The 17,326-nt window shown below is 35.4% G+C and overlaps 1 protein-coding gene across 3 annotated transcripts in view; it reads left to right on the top strand.

The window, feature by feature from the left end:
• The window catches only part of LOC132132764 (astrotactin-2-like), a 498,987-nt gene that overhangs the window by 176,497 nt on the left and 305,164 nt on the right, over positions 1-17,326 (top strand). The gene's annotated exons all lie outside the window — the stretch shown is intronic.

Genomic DNA, 17,326 nt, shown 5'->3' with positions numbered 1-17,326 from the left:
GAACATTCCTGCATCTCACTCAATCCTATTCCATTATCATCTATAGCACAATTGTTTATACACTTATTTATTTGCCAATTTGTAATTCTCCTGTAATTTTTTTTTTTTTTAAATGTGTGTTGTTGTCTCTGTTTACTGGAAGCTTATGTCACTAAAACAAATTCCTTGTATGCGCAAGCATACTTGGCAATAAAGCTCTTTCTGATTCTGATTCTGATTCTGACATTTTATTTATTTATTTTTGTTGGGTGGGCCACTCCCTCCTCATGCATCCCAGTTTCTGAACACAAATGATGTCACAGACGTGTAAATGTGGCCAGTCAATGTTGCATACATTTTTGTGCTGATGAGTTTCAATAATCGTTCACAGGACATCAGTCAGCCACTCATGCTTGACAGAGCATCACTGGCATCACCTCAGCAGACCCCTTCACTCAGCGCACGATTCACGGGAAATCACTCTCATTTATGGCACACTCCATTAACTGAATTATCTGCAGCTCTGATGAATTGCTCAGCCATAATAATTACATTTGCATAATGTCTTTTCTGGTTCATTTCCACCCTTACATGTGTTGATAATTACTGAAGTGCCGGCGTGCCATGAACCTGCACCCCCCCCAAAAAAAAATAAAAAATAAAATAAAAATAAATAAATTATTTTTACAAGTTTGGTTTTTGTGATTTAGGGTTTGGTGTTCAATGAAGTTTTACATTTGCCAAATAAATCAGTTGTAAGCAAGCTGAAGTTCAGGATAGTCAATATGTAGATGCTCTTCTCATTTGGATTCTTTTGACTGTAATTACTGCTAAATGGTAAATTTAAAAGTTTGACACATAGTGGACAATATTTGTGTATATTGTTATATACTGGGCGCTCAGAAATGTTTAAAGAGTACAAAGTAAATTAAATTATTGTGTATATTTGAATTGAAAGCCATATCCCAACATATGTCATAATGACACTATTATTATTATTAATGTTATTATTATTATTTTTTTTAATGATACATTTCTCATGTCCTATGCATCTGTGTGTTGATCTTAAAGGGTTCTCAGTGAAAGCAATGGATTTCCCTGCACGTTGAAAATAATCCCATAATGTTCTCCAACCAATACGCCCGCATTAGTGGTTTGTCCAAATCCTTGAAATATGACACATCAGAGCGCATACTATAAATGCTCCCTTATCGGCAACAGGACACTTTCATATTAATGCTTTGTACTCTTTTATCTGGGTTTTGTATGGCTCAGTTGGTTGACTCAAAGCATTGCGTTATACGACAATATGTAATCATGTGATCATGGGTTCGATCCCAGAGAACGCACGTGCTCATAAAATGTAAATGCGCTGTAAATCATGATTTTGTATGATTTCTGTGAGGGTAGGTTTAGGGGCGGGGTTAGGTGTGGTCATTCATACGAACTTGTATGAATTAGCCACCTACTAAAATGTGTACAAATTGCCATGAGATTGAGTTGGACTATGCAATACAAATTGCATTTAAATAAACATGCATATTGATTGGTGATGACCATCATATGTCATTTCATGATGACAGACGCAACACAACACTGTTATTATTTTTATGCCCGCTACACTTTCAAACATAAATATTATATATCTTAATAAGGTGCTTGCACAGACAACAAGTGTTAATTTTTTTTTCTTTTTTTTTTTTTTGAGGAAGGACAACTGCCTTAATCCACAACAAAAAAAATATATACATAATTTTGTGTTAACTTCCAGTTTGCGTAAGTTCCACTCAAAATGACTGAAACAAGTCATTTTGAATCATAATAAGTTACACTACAAATAATCCTTATCTGTCTGTTTGACTGAATGAGCTCAAAAATGTCACCCAATATTCTGTTTTCAGAAGTCAGGAGAAAAACGTTAGGCTTGGAATTTTGATTTGACGTGATATAACAAGAATATCCATGGGGGAGCCTGCATTCTCTGCATTCTTTTCCTCCTGTACATTTGTGGTCTGCTCTCCTGATTTAATATTCAATGAATTTCATTAAGAATCTCTCTCTTCCTCCCCAAATCCTCAAGTCTTCTTTTCACACAAATTATCTTTTCACACAAATGATTTAACATGTAATTTTTATGTAACATATATTAGCTACCACAATTATATTTAAAACATCCATAAGGTTTGTCAATAAAATCAAGCTTTGGGGGTTAATATTTTAATGCTTTTATAGTTTTTTTTTTTTTTTTTGTTTTTAATGTTGGATGGTTGGATGGATGTGTCACAGTGTCTGGTCCCTGTTTCCCTGGGTGTCCACTAGTGGTCTCACTTCCCCATAGGCACCTCACCGCAGGCACTACAATTCCCACAAAGCCTTGTACCTTCATCACAGTAATTGCACTCCTGTTAATTGCACTCAGGTGTCTTCACTTGATAGTCATTACCCTGCCTATATAATCTATTCTGTTTCCATTTGTTTTCATGGAGTCCTTACTTTCCGTCACCAAGTTTGGTTTATGGATGTTTGGTTATGACCCCTGCTTGTTTTAGTTCTGATTTTGGATTACCTTATTAAAGCTCACACTGCACTTGGATCTTCTGTCTCCTGTGTTCCCGAATGTGACAGGATGTCACTTCATTGTACCCAGATTTTGAAAATGCCTATTATTGTGTTAATAGAGCAAACATTTTGCTGCTTGCTTAGAGTTTAATGGAAGTTACTCCCATAATGCAAAGTGTAATGGGGCGAAGGAGAAAGGTGGGTGTTTTTAAGTATAATCGCTTAGGAAATAGTTCAACACTAAATTTAGCCTCCAGATAAGCATGAACAGATTGCATGAATGTAATCCTGAAAACATACAGGTGCATCTCAATAAATTAAAATGTAGTGGAAAAGTTAATTTATTTCAGTAATTCAACTCAAATTGTGAAACACATGTATTAAATTCAATGCACACAGACTGAAGTAGTTTAAGTCTTTGGTTATTTTAATTGTGATGATTTTGGCTCACATTTAACAAAAACCCACTAATTCACCATCTCAACAAATTAGAATATGGTGACATGCCAATCAGCTAATCGACTCAAAACACCTGCAAAAGTTTCCTGATGCTTCAAAATGGTCTCTCAGTTTGGTTCATTAGGCTACACAATCATGGAGAAGACTGCTGATCTGATCCATAAGACAATAACCCTTCACAAGGAAGGTAAGCCACAAACATTCATTGCCAGAGAAGATGGCTGTTCACAGAGTGCCGAATCCAAGCATGTTAAGAGAAAGTTGAGTGGAAGGAAAAAGTGTGGAAGAAAAAGTTGCACAACCAACCGAGAGAGCCGCAGCTGTTTGAGGATTGTCAAGCAAAATCAATTCAATAATTTGAGTGAACTTCACAAGGAATGGACTGAGGCTGGGGTCAAGGCATCAAGAGCCACCAGAGGTGGAAAGAGTACAAAAATATTCTACTCAAGTAAAAGTACCATTACATTAATGAAATTTTACTTAAGTACAAGTAAAAGTACCAGTCTAAAAAATCCACTCAAGTAAAAGTAAAAAGTAGCTCATTTAAAATTTACTCAGAGTAAAAATTACTTAGTTACATTTTAACCAGTGGGAGGGAGTCAAAAATGGGACAGGCCAAGGGTGTCAAACTCAGTTCCTGGAGGGCCACAGTCCTGCACAGTTTAGATTTAACCCTAATTAAACACACCTGATCCAGCTAATCTAATCATTTAGGTTTATTTGAAAACTACATGATATGTGTGCTGGAGCAGGGTTAGGGCTATGGCCCTCCAGGAACTGAGTTTGACACCCCTGGGATAGGTCTATTAATCTCAAACTAGTTGTTTTTAATTAAAGGAATCAGTTATTTAGAATAATAAAACATTTGGGCTGTTACCAGGCAAATCAGTATCAACAAACTCATCTTTTCAATACAGAGGAAATGCAAAAGCTTCATCCGACGTGGCATTTAGATGTATTACACTGTTTAGTGCAGGACAAGAATGCATTTAACCTGCAGTTACAAATGCATGAATAATGTTTTGATATGCCAGACATAAAATGTTGAATACTCATTTGAAATTATAAAAACTTAATTATAAAAAAAAAAAAAATCAAAAGATACTTTAAATGTGAAATTAAAATGGCCAGTATGTGTCAGCAAGTCACTGTTAATAAGTGAGTCATTGCGATTGAACCGAATCATTTAAACGGTTGATTCATTCAGAAACGAAACACTGTCATGTTGCTCAGAGATGCAAAATTTTGCTTTGGTGGCTGTGTTTGGAATAAATTTTTGTTGTTGAAATAGAGCAAAAACAATGGCAATATGGTGTCTAAAACGCAAGTCTCTTAGTTTACTGTCCTGTTGTAAAAAAAAAAAAAAAAAAAAAAAAATATATATATATATATCAGTGGCGGCTGCTGGTCTTTCAAAGAGGGGAAGCTCATTTTCGGCCTACATTATAACCCTCTGATGGTCTTCGTTTGTAGTGACACTCGGGGTCTTTTTGACCCCAGACAATAACATTTCATTTTGTAATAGTAAAATATTTAAATTTTTTACAAATATAATTTTACTCTGTTCATTTATGTTTTTACTAAACTTTGTACAGTTTTTGGAGGATTTAAATCTTTTACATTTCTATAAATAAATAAATATTTATTTAAATAGGCTTTTTTTTTTACAAAAAAAGAAAAAAGCATTTCAGGTAAAATTCACTTCATAAAAGACCCAGATTTTTAACTTTCATACATGGGGATACCATGGATAATTTTATAAGGTTTAATGTAAGATTTTTGCCCATTTTTGGGGAAATTCAGTTTAAAAATTGTAATAAATCACTAGATGGCTATAGTGTGTGTGTGTGTGTGTGTGTGTGTGTGTGTGCGCGCGCACATTTTCAATCTGTCTTAGTTACCAATTTAATTTTGTGGTGGTTCTGCATTTTACAAATATCAAGAAATATTGCCGCAGTTTGTCTTTCGAATACACTTGAGAAATCCGCGATCATGGGACTGAGCGTGAAACAGCTTCACCGACTTCTTATGGTGCAGACCGCTGTCAGTCAAAAGGAGATCGACAGATCCTCCAATCATCACGCGGAAGCCCAGTCTTCATTCACCTCCAGAGACGCTGAGCGTCCGTGGGCGGGACATAATCGCAGCATTTATCCAATGACCGTCTAGCTTCGGAGCACTGAAAAAAACTGTTCAAAGCAGCCCCATCGAAGTCAATGGACGCTCGGCTTCAACAGGGAAATGCACTGTGACGCTACGGGAATGTATGAGAAGAAAATCGAGTCAGCCGACATGTAGCTGATTTACACAATAGTACATATTTGACCGTGGGGTTTTTTTTTTTACATTAGAGGGGAAGCTGAGCTTCCCTTGCAGTCTTAAAGAAATCCCCACTGATCTATATATATATATATATATATATATATATATATATATATATGTATGTGTGTGTGTGATTATGATTTTTAGAGGAAAAGACAGCATTCTTTTGTGTGATTTTGATTCTAAATGATTTTGATTGATTTCATTCTAAATGCATTTCAACAGACTGAATCACACAGTGAAAGAACACTCTAAATGCGCGCGTACATCATTAAAACAACAATTATGATATTATCGCAGACAATATATATCGCACACTCCGCACCAGTCTTTTTGGCTAATTTGTGCAAAACCTCTTGCTAAAATGTCAAAGCATCATTTTAACCACCAATGCAATGACGCAATTATTTAGCTCACCTCTATATGCTTACGTGGGGTTGATGTCTTGTCGAGATTTTATAAACTGCTAGTTTGGTCTCCCTAGGCAAGCACAGCATACACAGCATAATAGAGCATAGTATATGGCCAGGGGTTCACTTCATTTCCTTGAGTTCAACTTCAGAATATGACGGGGTTTCGTTTTCAGCGGTGTCTGCACCACTAACGCCTGTTTTGTCCGTCTGCATCTTTCTTGTGATTTTAGCGCCAGTTTGCCCTCCTGCCCATTATTTACTGACATAGCTTCCAGGGAGCGATTTTTTTTTTTACTCAGTAATTAATGTGTTTTAAAATGTAGCGAAGTACAATACTTCAAACAAAATATACTTAAGTAAAAGTAAAATTACAGATTAAAAAAAATACTTAAAAAAGTAGAAGTACACAAAAAAAGCTACTCAATTACAGTAACGCGAGTAAATGTAATTCGTTACTTTCCACCTCTGAGAGCCACCACAAGGATTTTGCTGAACCACAGACAATGTAAAAGGTGTCTTACCTGGACTAAGGAGAAGAAGAACTGGACTGTTGCCCAGTGGTCCAAAGTCCTCTTTTCAGATGAGAGCAAGTTTTGTATTTAATTTGGAAACCAAGGTTCTGGAGTCTGGAGGAAGGGTGAAGAAGTTCATATCCCAAGTTGCTTGAAGTCCAGTGTTGAGTTTCCACAGTCTGTGATGATTTGTGGTGCAATGTCATCTGCTGGAGTTGGTCCATTGTGTTTTTAGAAAACCGAAGTCACTGCACCTGTTTACCAAGAAATGTTGGAGCACTTCATTCTTCCTTCTACTGACCAGCTTTTTGAAGATGCTGATTTCATTTTCCAGCAGGATTTGGCACCTGCCACACTGCCAAAAGCTCCAAAAGTTGGTTAAATGACCATGGTGTTGGTGTGCTTGACTTGCCAGAAAACTCACCAGACCTGAACCCCAGAGAGAATCTATGGGGTATTGTCAAGAGGAAAATGAGAAACAAGAGAAAAAGGCAGTTGTGCTGAAGGCCACTGTCAAAGAAACCTGGGCTTCAGCAGTGCCCCAAACTGATCACCTCCATGCCAGGCTGAATTGAGGCAGTAATTAAAGCAAAATGAGCCCCTACCAAGTATTGAGTACATGTAGAGTAATTGAACATACTTTCCAGAAGGCAAACAATTCACTAAAAATGTTTTTTTATTTTTTATTATTGGTCTTATGAAGTATTCTAATTTGTTGAGATTGATGTTTTTGTTAAATGTGAGCCAAAATCATCTCAATTAAAAGAACCAAAGACTTAAACTACTTCAGTCTCCGTTCATTGAATTTATTAGTGCACAAGTTTCACAATTTGAATTGAATTACTGAATTACTTTTCCACAACATTCTTATTTGAGATACACCTGTACTCAGCAAACAGATCATGCCCAAAGGTTATGGCAAGCATGTGCTAGCTTTAATTTCTTTTGAGGTGCATTTAATACTAACAAGTGTCAGAGTGTACACTTAAAGAAATTATTTCCAGAAACAATGGAAAAATATAAAATAAAAATATCTTCATTGACACATATCCATCATGAATGTAAAGTCACTGGAACCAGTTGATTTATTTATAAATGATTTCTCCCCAGACACAAACAGGTCTCTAGCTTCGTTACCCTTTGAGAGTCACTGAGAAGCAAAGAGCCTTACACAAGCAGCTTTCAGCAAACTGCTAATGACCTCTGCTTCTGAATTGAGCTTCCTTGGGTTTTATTACTTTGTGTCATTGTAGAGCGCAACAATGTTTGTATACCTTTTCAGTAGCATTGTTTCTGGAAGTATTTTCCCAAAATAGATTTTCAATAAATTCTAAACCAACCAACTTAACCAGCCAACAAACTTTGATTTAAGTTTTTAACTTTTTGATTTTCTCTGGTGGATCAGTGTAGGTTTTAACTGTTTTTTTTTTTGTTTTTTTGTTTGTCTTCTGGCCTCATTCATTTAATTTGACGACAGCACTGATTACCCCTGATGGATCCTTTTCACAAGACGAGTTTGGTTAATGGCCTTCGTGCAATTATCTCCTACTCATCAAGCTGCCTCTCGTTTTGTATGTCGTTTGATTTTTCTTTCTTTTTTTTTTTGCCGTGAAGCGATGCCAGCATTTGGCACTTCAAAACACATTTACTGTACTTAAAATAGCAGAGGTGTTGAAGGATCATCATATGACATGAGAATGTGATGCTCTGGGTTTGTACTGGAAGATGAGAAAATGAACACCAGTGCGATGAAACAAATGATACTTCAATTACATGCATATGGGAAACTTTAAAGATGTACAGATTTTACAAATCCATTTAGGTGAATGCAGTATTAAATTTGTGGAATTAATAAGTTAATTTCATTGTATCCTCAAGGAAATTAATTAAATATAGTTAATTCCGTCACATTTAATTATTATTATTATTATTTTTTTTTTTTTTTTGACAGTATAACAGCTTCATTCTTTTTCTGTGATTTCTATGCCATATTCAATTTGTGTGTAGGAGTCCATCAGTTTACCCCTAAAATGCTAATACTGATTAACATAAATACAGATAGAAATTAGGCAAAGTAGACCAAATATTTATTTTAATATAATGTACAATAAAGTAAGAATATAAGTACAGTTAGGTTGAATGAAAATAATGTGTGTTTGGATAATTAAAAAAGTTTGTTCATCAAAAAAAGAAAAAAAGTCATTCCAAACCCATGAGACTTTTGTTCATTAGAGAAATTCATTGTTCAAATTGTTCATTAGAGATTGTTGATTAGAGAAAATGATGAATGCATATTTTAAATATCTTAATTTGTTAAAAAAATGATCAAAAGTCTTTTTTTGGAACAACATTAAAAAGCCACACAAATAGCATCGTCAAGCTTAAAAAATGAAAAGAAAAAAAAGTATAAAGTCAGGGCTGGATTTTAAATAATTTCATGACTTTGCTTTGAGTGGATGTTGCCATTTTTATCAGTTCTTTTGTGATTTGTATTCATCAAATAATCCTAAAAATCTAATGCATCATGTTTTCCATAACTATTAAGCAGCACAACTGTTTTCAACATTGATAATAATTAGAAATGTTTCTTGAGCAGCGTATCAGTATATTAGAATGATTTCTGAAGGATCGTGTGCCACTGAAGACTGGAGCAATGATGCTGAAAATACAGCTTTGATCACAGGAATAAATCAAACATTAGATTTATACAGTTATTTAAAATTGCAATAATATTACAAGAGAGATGATCACTTTATAGGATGAAAACCTGATTTAGGCATTTATTCACATATAAACACTGATCAAATTCAAAACACATGAATGTGTTAAAAACCTCATTGTTTCTTGCACATCAAGCAAACATGTTTAAGCTTGTTTACCATACTTAATGTGCACCTGATCAACTAAACATGCACTCTCAGAAATAAAATTACAAAAGGTGTCATTGAGGCAGTACTTTTCCCCCCAAAAATGATTCATATTAGTTCCGAAAAAGTACATTTTATTACCTAAATGGCAGAGGTGGAAAGAGTACAAAAATATTCTACTCAAGTAAAAGTACCATTACATTAATGAAATTTTACTTAAGTACAAGTAAAAGTACCAGTCTAAAAAATCAACTCAAGTAAAAGTAAAAAGTAGCTCATTTAAAATTTACTCAGAGTAAAAATTACTTAGTTACATTTTAACAGTGGGAGGGAGTCAAAAATGGGACAGGCCAAGGGTGTCAAACTCAGTTCCTGGAGGGCCACAGTCCTGCACAGTTTAGATATAACCCTAATTAAACACACCTGATCCAGCTAATCTAATCATTTAGGTTTATTTGAAAACTACATGATATGTGTGCTGGAGCAGGGTTAGGGCTATGGCCCTCCAGGAACTGAGTTTGACACCCCTGGGATAGGTCTATTAATCTCAAACTAGTTGTTTTTAATTAAAGGAATCAGTTATTTAGAATAATAAAACATTTGGGCTGTTACCAGGCAAATCAGTATCAACAAACTCATCTTTTCAATACAGAGGAAATGCAAATGCTTCATCGGACGTGGCATTTAGATGTATTTACACACTGTTTAGTGCAGGACAAGAATGCATTTAACCTGCAGTTACAAATGCATGAATAATGTTTTGATATGCCAGACATAAAATGTTGAATGCTCATTTGAAATTATAAAAACTTAATTATAAAAAAAAAAAAAATCAAAAGATACTTTAAATGTGAAATTAAAATGGCCAGTATGTGTCAGCAAGTCACTGTTAATAAGTGAGTCATTGCGATTGAACCGAATCATTTAAACGGTTGATTCATTCAGAAACGAAACACTGTCATGTTGCTCAGAGATGCAAAATTTTGCTTTGGTGGCTGTGTTTGGAATAAATTTTTGTTGTAGAAATACGGCAATATGGTGTCTAAAACGCAAGTCTCTTAGTTTGCTGTCCTGTTGTAAAAAAAAATATATATATAAATATATATAAATATATATTTAATAAATATAAATATAAATATATATATATATATATATATATATATATATATATATATATATATATATATATATATATCAGTGGCGGCTGCTGGTCTTTCAAAGAGGGGAAGCTCATTTTCGGCCTACATTATAACCCTCTGATGGTCTTCGTTTGTAGTGACACTCGGGGTCTTTTTGACCCCAGACAATAACATTTCATTTTGTAATAGTAAAATATTTAAATTTTTTACAAATATAATTTTACTCTGTTCATTTATGTTTTTACTAAACTTTGTACAGTTTTTGGAGGATTTAAATCTTTTACATTTCTATAAATAAATAAATATTTATTTAAATAGGCTTTTTTTTTACAAAAAAAGAAAAAAGCATTTCAGGTAAAATTCACTTCATAAAAGACCCAGATTTCTAACTTTCATACATGGGGATACCATGGATAATTTTATAAGGTTTAATGTAAGATTTTTGCCCATTTTTGGGGAAATTCAGTTTAAAAATTGTAATAAATCACTTTAACCACTACATGGCTATAGTGTGTGTGTGTGTGTGTGTGTGTGTGTGTGTGTGTGTGTGTGTGCGCGCGCACATTTTCAATCTGTCTTAGTTACCAATTCAATTTTGTGGTGGTTCTGCATTTTACAAATATCAAGAAATATTGCCGCAGTATGTCTTTCGAATACACTTGAGAAATCCGCGATCATGGGACTGAGCGTGAAGCAGCTTCACCGACTTCTTATGGTGCAGACCGCTGTCAGTCAAAAGGAGATCGACAGATCCTCCAATCATCACGCGGAAGCCCAGTCTTCATTCACCTCCAGAGACGCTGAGCGTCCGTGGGCGGGACATAATCGCAGCATTTATCCAATGACCGTCTAGCTTCGGAGCACTGAAAAAAACTGTTCAAAGCAGCCCCATTGAAGTCGCTCGGCTTCAGTGTTGCCAGACGTACGATAATTATCGTATTTGTACGATAATTTTTACCCCTGTACGATGTACGATCAATAATGAAAAAAATCCCGTAATGTACGATAATTTCAGAATTTTATGAAAATTTAAATGATGGTAGTTGCAGTTATAGGGCTTCTTTACTCATACACGAAATTGGCTCATTACAGACACTAAATGCGTTCGTGTGCACCCGAGGGTGTGTTAAGAATGCAGGAGAGTGCCCTGCTTTAAAGCCTAGTTGCGGTCCAAGACAGCAAGAACTTCTTCAACATCTGGCTACACGCAGGATTCCGATAACAGCGGCTCAGATGTGGAGTTAACTGCACCACGCAGAAACAGCTAAATTCCTTCTTCACTGGACGTGACAAAACAAGTGTTAAAAATAATTTTAATATGATTTAATATGCGCTGCGACGCAGACAGTCACTGAAAATAATGGGATAGTATTTTGTCTCACTGCTTCCGTCCAACAATACGCCTTATCTATTGTGGTAATTTGCAGGTCGTGTCAAAATGTTGTTGGTTTAGAATAGATAAATAACATTTTTGACTCGTGTACGATAATTTTCTTCCAAATACGATAATTTTGAACTTCTGGTACGATACTTGGACATTTCCAATCTGGCAACACTGCTCGGCTTCTTCAGGGAATTGCACTGTGACGCTACGGGAATGTATGAGAAGAAAATCGAGTCAGCCGACATGTAGCTGATTAACACAATACATAATACACAATAGTACATATTTGACCGTTGGTTTTTTTTTTTTACATTACGTGGGGTTGATGTCTTGTCGAGATTTTATAAACTGCTAGTTTGGTCTCCCTAGGCAAGCACAGCATACACAGCATAATAGAGTATAAATATGGGCAGGGGTTCACTTCATTTCCTTCAAGTTCAACTTCAGAATATGACGGGGTTTCGTTTTCAGCGGTGTCTGCACCACTAACGCCTGTTTTGTCCGTCTGCATCTTTCTTGTGATTTTAGCGCCAGTTTGCCCTCCTGCCCATTATTTACTGACATAGCTTCCAGGGAGCGATTTTTTTTTTACTCAGTAATTAATGTGTTTTAAAATGTAGCGAAGTACAATACTTCAAACTAAATATACTTAAGTAAAAGTAAAATTACAGATTTAAAAAAAATACTTAAAAAAGTAGAAGTACACAAAAAAGCTACTCAATTACAGTAACGCGAGTAAATGTAATTCGTTACTTTCCACCTCTGCTAAATGGTACATATTATTACCTTTTTTTACCATATTATTATCGTATTAAGTTTTCATCCCAGTGACAGCTTTTGTACCTTTATTTCTTAGGCTGCATAATCATGTGTCAGTATCTCACATGATGCTAGTCTAACAACTGTAATCATAATAGGAATAGGCCAGCATGGCTTTGTAGGATTACTCATTCTTAAAAACCTAAAACACCTCTTTCCAATCTGACCCTTTAGCTATTACAATTCTCACATCATATGTATGGGATTGATGCTTATTCTTCTGGGAGTGATTCAGGAGAAAATCTGCATTAAGAGCCAATTTAGCTGCAGACTCCTGTGTCCCGCAGCTCTGTATGTTATCAGCAGGAGACGTGCAGAGCCGCGGCTGGCATACACACCACAAATACACATTCATATTTCATCCGGCCTGTGGCAAGAGAGGCTTTCGATAGCAGACCCTCCTCAGTCAAGCAGAGCAGCAGAACAGAACGAGAGCTGACACTGCCAAAAACAGTACCTCTGCATCATATATGTGCATCAGATATCAGATTAAATATTAAATGAGTTAATTACGTTTAAAGAAGGATGCCGTATTTTCCTAAGCACACAATATCACAATTAGATGAAGTAAATGAACATGGGAAGAATTTTCAATCATTTCATGAATTTGCTTTGAATGGATGTTGCCTTTTTTCTGTTTGTTTGTGCTTTGTTTTCATTAAATATAATCCTGAAGAACAAAATGTATCCGTTAGACCCGTGTTTTGTATACGTGTTTTGCTTCTCATGTGCCATCCATGGCCATATTTGGTCCTTCCTGTTTCCTTTGTGTTAATTGAATTCAAGGTGTTTCCTATGTTGTTTCACTGATCCCAGGTATGTCTCGTCTTCCCAATGTCATGTCCAGTGTATAAATAGTGTTCCTTGTTTTCAGTTCGTTCTTTGGCTGTTGTAGATATCATTTGTGTTTCTGAGATTAAATTTCCATGTTGAAGAAATCTCCTTGCTCCTGTGTATATTGTGACAGTATCCACAGATTTTTAGGCTCTACTGTTAATGTTATCTCTATGCACCCGGGGTCTGAGAGTAACACATACAGAGAATTGAATGTACTGTACATGTGGAAGAATTGACAATAAAGCAGACTTGACAAAACCATTAAGCAGCACAAACGTTGATAATGATCAGAAGCTGTGACACTGAAGACTCGAGTAATGGTACATGAAAATTCAGCTTTGATCACAATAATAAATTACATTTTAACATATATTTAAAAAAGTTCATTTAAATTGTAATAATATTTAACAATTATACAGGTTTTTTTTTGTAATCTTTGATCAAATAAACGCTGCCTTGGTGAGCAGAAGAGGATACAAATAATTTTTTCCCCATATGCATTGGGAAAATGCATACAACCAGACAAACAGACCCCAGTTGGTGAGTGGTTTTCTGTTCTTTGTTTATGTATACTTCCTTTTGTATGAAAAAAACCCCCAAAAATAATAATAAAATGAGCAGAACACGGAACAACTCATCTTTAAGGCATATGGACTTGGTCATTGTGTGTATGCAGTGTTATACAACAGAAATGGAAATGATTCATGAGCAATGTGTGAAATGTGTTTTCATCCTTGCATTTAAAGTAACATGAATTGTATAATATTTAAAGCTTAAATATGACCTAAAAGTGTACAGAAAAAGTGCTGTCAGTTTTGAGAAACTGTATAAATCCAGTTATTTTTGAATATTTGCTTTGCACAATCTCTCTCTTTCACACACACATGCAAAAACCTCTTTCTTAAATTACAAATCAATCATGTTCAGTTTTAAAAAGGTTCATGAAAACAAAGGTCAAGCCATTCGTTTATATAATAAAAGAAGAAAAACTGGAGAAATTTAAGTTTCTAGAGGTGAGGGGTTCAAAGACAAAACTAAAGCTGTATCCAGTTGTTTTTCCCTCTGCTTTCTTTTTGAAATAGTTTATGCACATCTCTAGAGCCTCTTCCATCTGTTTGGAGATTACAAAGAGGCTAAAAGAAAGAAAAGAGTGACATGAAAATAGGTCAAGTGAAGGCAACAGATCTTTCAATGCTGCTCATAACTACTACTTTTAAGTATCTTTTTGCTCTCTCTCTCTCTCTCTCTCTCTCTCTCTCTATAAAAAGATTTATGTTTAGCTTTTTATTTTTCATTCATTCCATTTGTTCCCCCAAACTTACTTTTAGTTAGTTGCCAAGGCATCATATGCAATTTTCATTTACATTTGCATTTTTTTTTTGTGTAGTTTTTTTTTTTTTTTTTTTTCTTCTAATTGTTATATTTAATATTTATCTAATAATTCATCTAATACATATATTTTATTTCAGGATAATTTAAAGATTATTTCATAGTTTAAATTGTTATTTATTCGTTAATACTCTCAGTAACAGCACTGTAATAACAAATGATCGGTTTTAACTTGCATTACTTATGTAGTTTCTTTTCACCTACAATTAATGATTGCAATGAAGATGGTCATCTTTATGAATCTTCCTCTCTGATTTTGATGTTGCCATAGTTACCAACACAAAGGAGGCAGAAAGTGTTTCCTGATTACAGTTTATCTGTGCTCTCATTGACAGCCGCTCTGCTGAGCATTTATGGATTGACTTGGCACAGCGTTGATGGATGTTGATTGTGACAGAGCAGGAGGCAGCAGGCCAGTATCTGCTGCAGCCCCTGAGGAAACACCGCACGGGGATTTGTTGGCACGATACTGAAGACAATCAGTCACAAATTTGATTAAATATTCTTTAAGTTTTTTAAATATATTTACCCTATGACAACTGAATTGAAAAGGTAGGAGACTGGGTGACGATCTGGATTTATCTATGCTCATTTTGTGTAAATAATTTAGTATAAACACTATTACAGCACTGGGAATGGGAATTGTGATAGTGAAACATTAGTGTATAATAGTATGCTAAGTAAACATTCATTCATTCATTCATGAAAATAAAAGTTCCTAAAAATATCCATGCAAAAACAATTTATTTTCTTTTGATTTGGGGTGAAATAAATTTTGGTGAAATCCCCCCATGGAAAAATCTTCATTTTAGATGCACAATATCAGCTGAGATAATTTTTCATGAAGTGTCTCTAACGGTATCAGTACAGTCTCAGTTGGATCTAGTGAAGTCAATCCATAAATTACCATTATTTTACTGTACATCTTTAGCATAAGTATTGTTCTCGGTGACCTTACTATCCATGTTGAAGGACCTCCACTGTCAAGCACAAGAAGGGAAAGTGGGACAGAGGTCTGCTAACTGGAGCGTTCAGCCATTCATGACTACAACCTATTAGACACAAATACATTTGACAAACATCACCTTTTTTTGCCAGTGCCCTTTTTTTCAAATGTGTAAAGAAACATATTTCATCTTAAATCTTTTTTTTTTATTATTATATTAACTTGTCCTTATGAGTCACAAAGTCAGAAATTAATGTTCCCTATTGATACAGTCAAACTGCTTCTGCTATAAAACTTATTTGTCTTAGAATACTGAAGCCTTGCTAATAACGCAGTATAAATGCATGGCCATTGGTTCGTACAGTCTATTAATAACATACCAATGGCTCGGCAGCAGAGCTGCACGAGCCTATGGCAGCTAAGCCCGCCAAAGCCCGCAAATTTAGGTGGAGCATCTGGCTATATAATTGGCACTTGGCCATTGGATCCTCAGATTTCTTCACCTTCAGCGACAACTACAAGATTTTCACACTACGAGAATAGAAGCCTTCACCGTGAACAAGCCTTGCAGTGGAACAAGACCCCTCTCTGCTGCCTTTGGCATCTGCAGCAGCGTGGTCTTCCGGTCCCCTGCTGCTATCGGAACTCTTTCATTTCATTTCATTTCATTTATTATACAGGAAAGGTTAAAAGTAACAGTTAAGTCACCATCAAACGGGCCTGGCTCAGTTTAAGCAACTGGTTTACAGCAGGTTCCTGTTCTGCAGCAACATAAAACAACGAACAAGCTCAGTACATTTTTACAAGACTTAGACATAGACTGAACAGAGTACCGACCAATATAACAATAAAATACATGAAGACAAATCTATAAACAAATTAGTGTGTGCAAGTATGACTATCCCGGAGAAATAGTTTATATGTTTTTTTTAAAAAGTATGATAGAAGATAATGTTCGAATGTGATAGGGAATGTCATTCCAAATTTTGGTGTAAGTATAGAAAAAGGATCTCTTACCAAAATGATTTTTGTAAGACGGAACTGGGATAAGTTCCTGAGAGACTGACCTAGTGAGACGTTGTGGTCTCATCTTGTGTGTCGGAAGAAGCTCTGTGAGTGCTGGTGAAGTGCTGTTTAGAATCTGAGAGTAAAATGTAATGGCATGACAGTTTACATAGTTCTGGAAAGTCAAAGCTTTTGTATGTGTTAGGGCATTGCAATGATGAGACCACCTTGGGAGGTTACTATGAATCTTGAGTGCTCTGTAGTATAGTCGTGCTATCGTTTCGGTGATTTCTTTTGTAGTGAGAGACCATATTGGCAAACAATAAGACATTGTTGAGAACACAATGGCATGTAGGTAAGTTTCAGAGATTGAGGAAGAGAGATACGACCTTATCTTATTATAAACATAGAGTTTCTGATTCAACTTTTTTGTTAATTTGGAAATATGCTCTTGGTATGTGAGATGCGAGTCCAGTAGAACACCAAGATAGTTGTAGGTCGTTGTGATAACAAGATTCAAGCAGTTTATCATTTCGCATCCTGTCTGAAGCTGTTCAAGAACTGGGTTTGGATTGGTCTCTGTTGGAGGAACCCATCTGCAGCCGCTTGGATGAATGGTTCTTACTGGGTGTCACCATCATGCCCCTATCCATTTTTCCCTGAGGTCCATGAAGAGATCAGATCAGATCTCAGAGT

The sequence above is a fragment of the Carassius carassius genome, chromosome 4, assembly GCF_963082965.1.
Source record: "Carassius carassius chromosome 4, fCarCar2.1, whole genome shotgun sequence".
NCBI lineage: Eukaryota > Metazoa > Chordata > Actinopteri > Cypriniformes > Cyprinidae > Carassius > Carassius carassius.
This window is presented reverse-complemented; position numbering and strand designations above follow the sequence as displayed.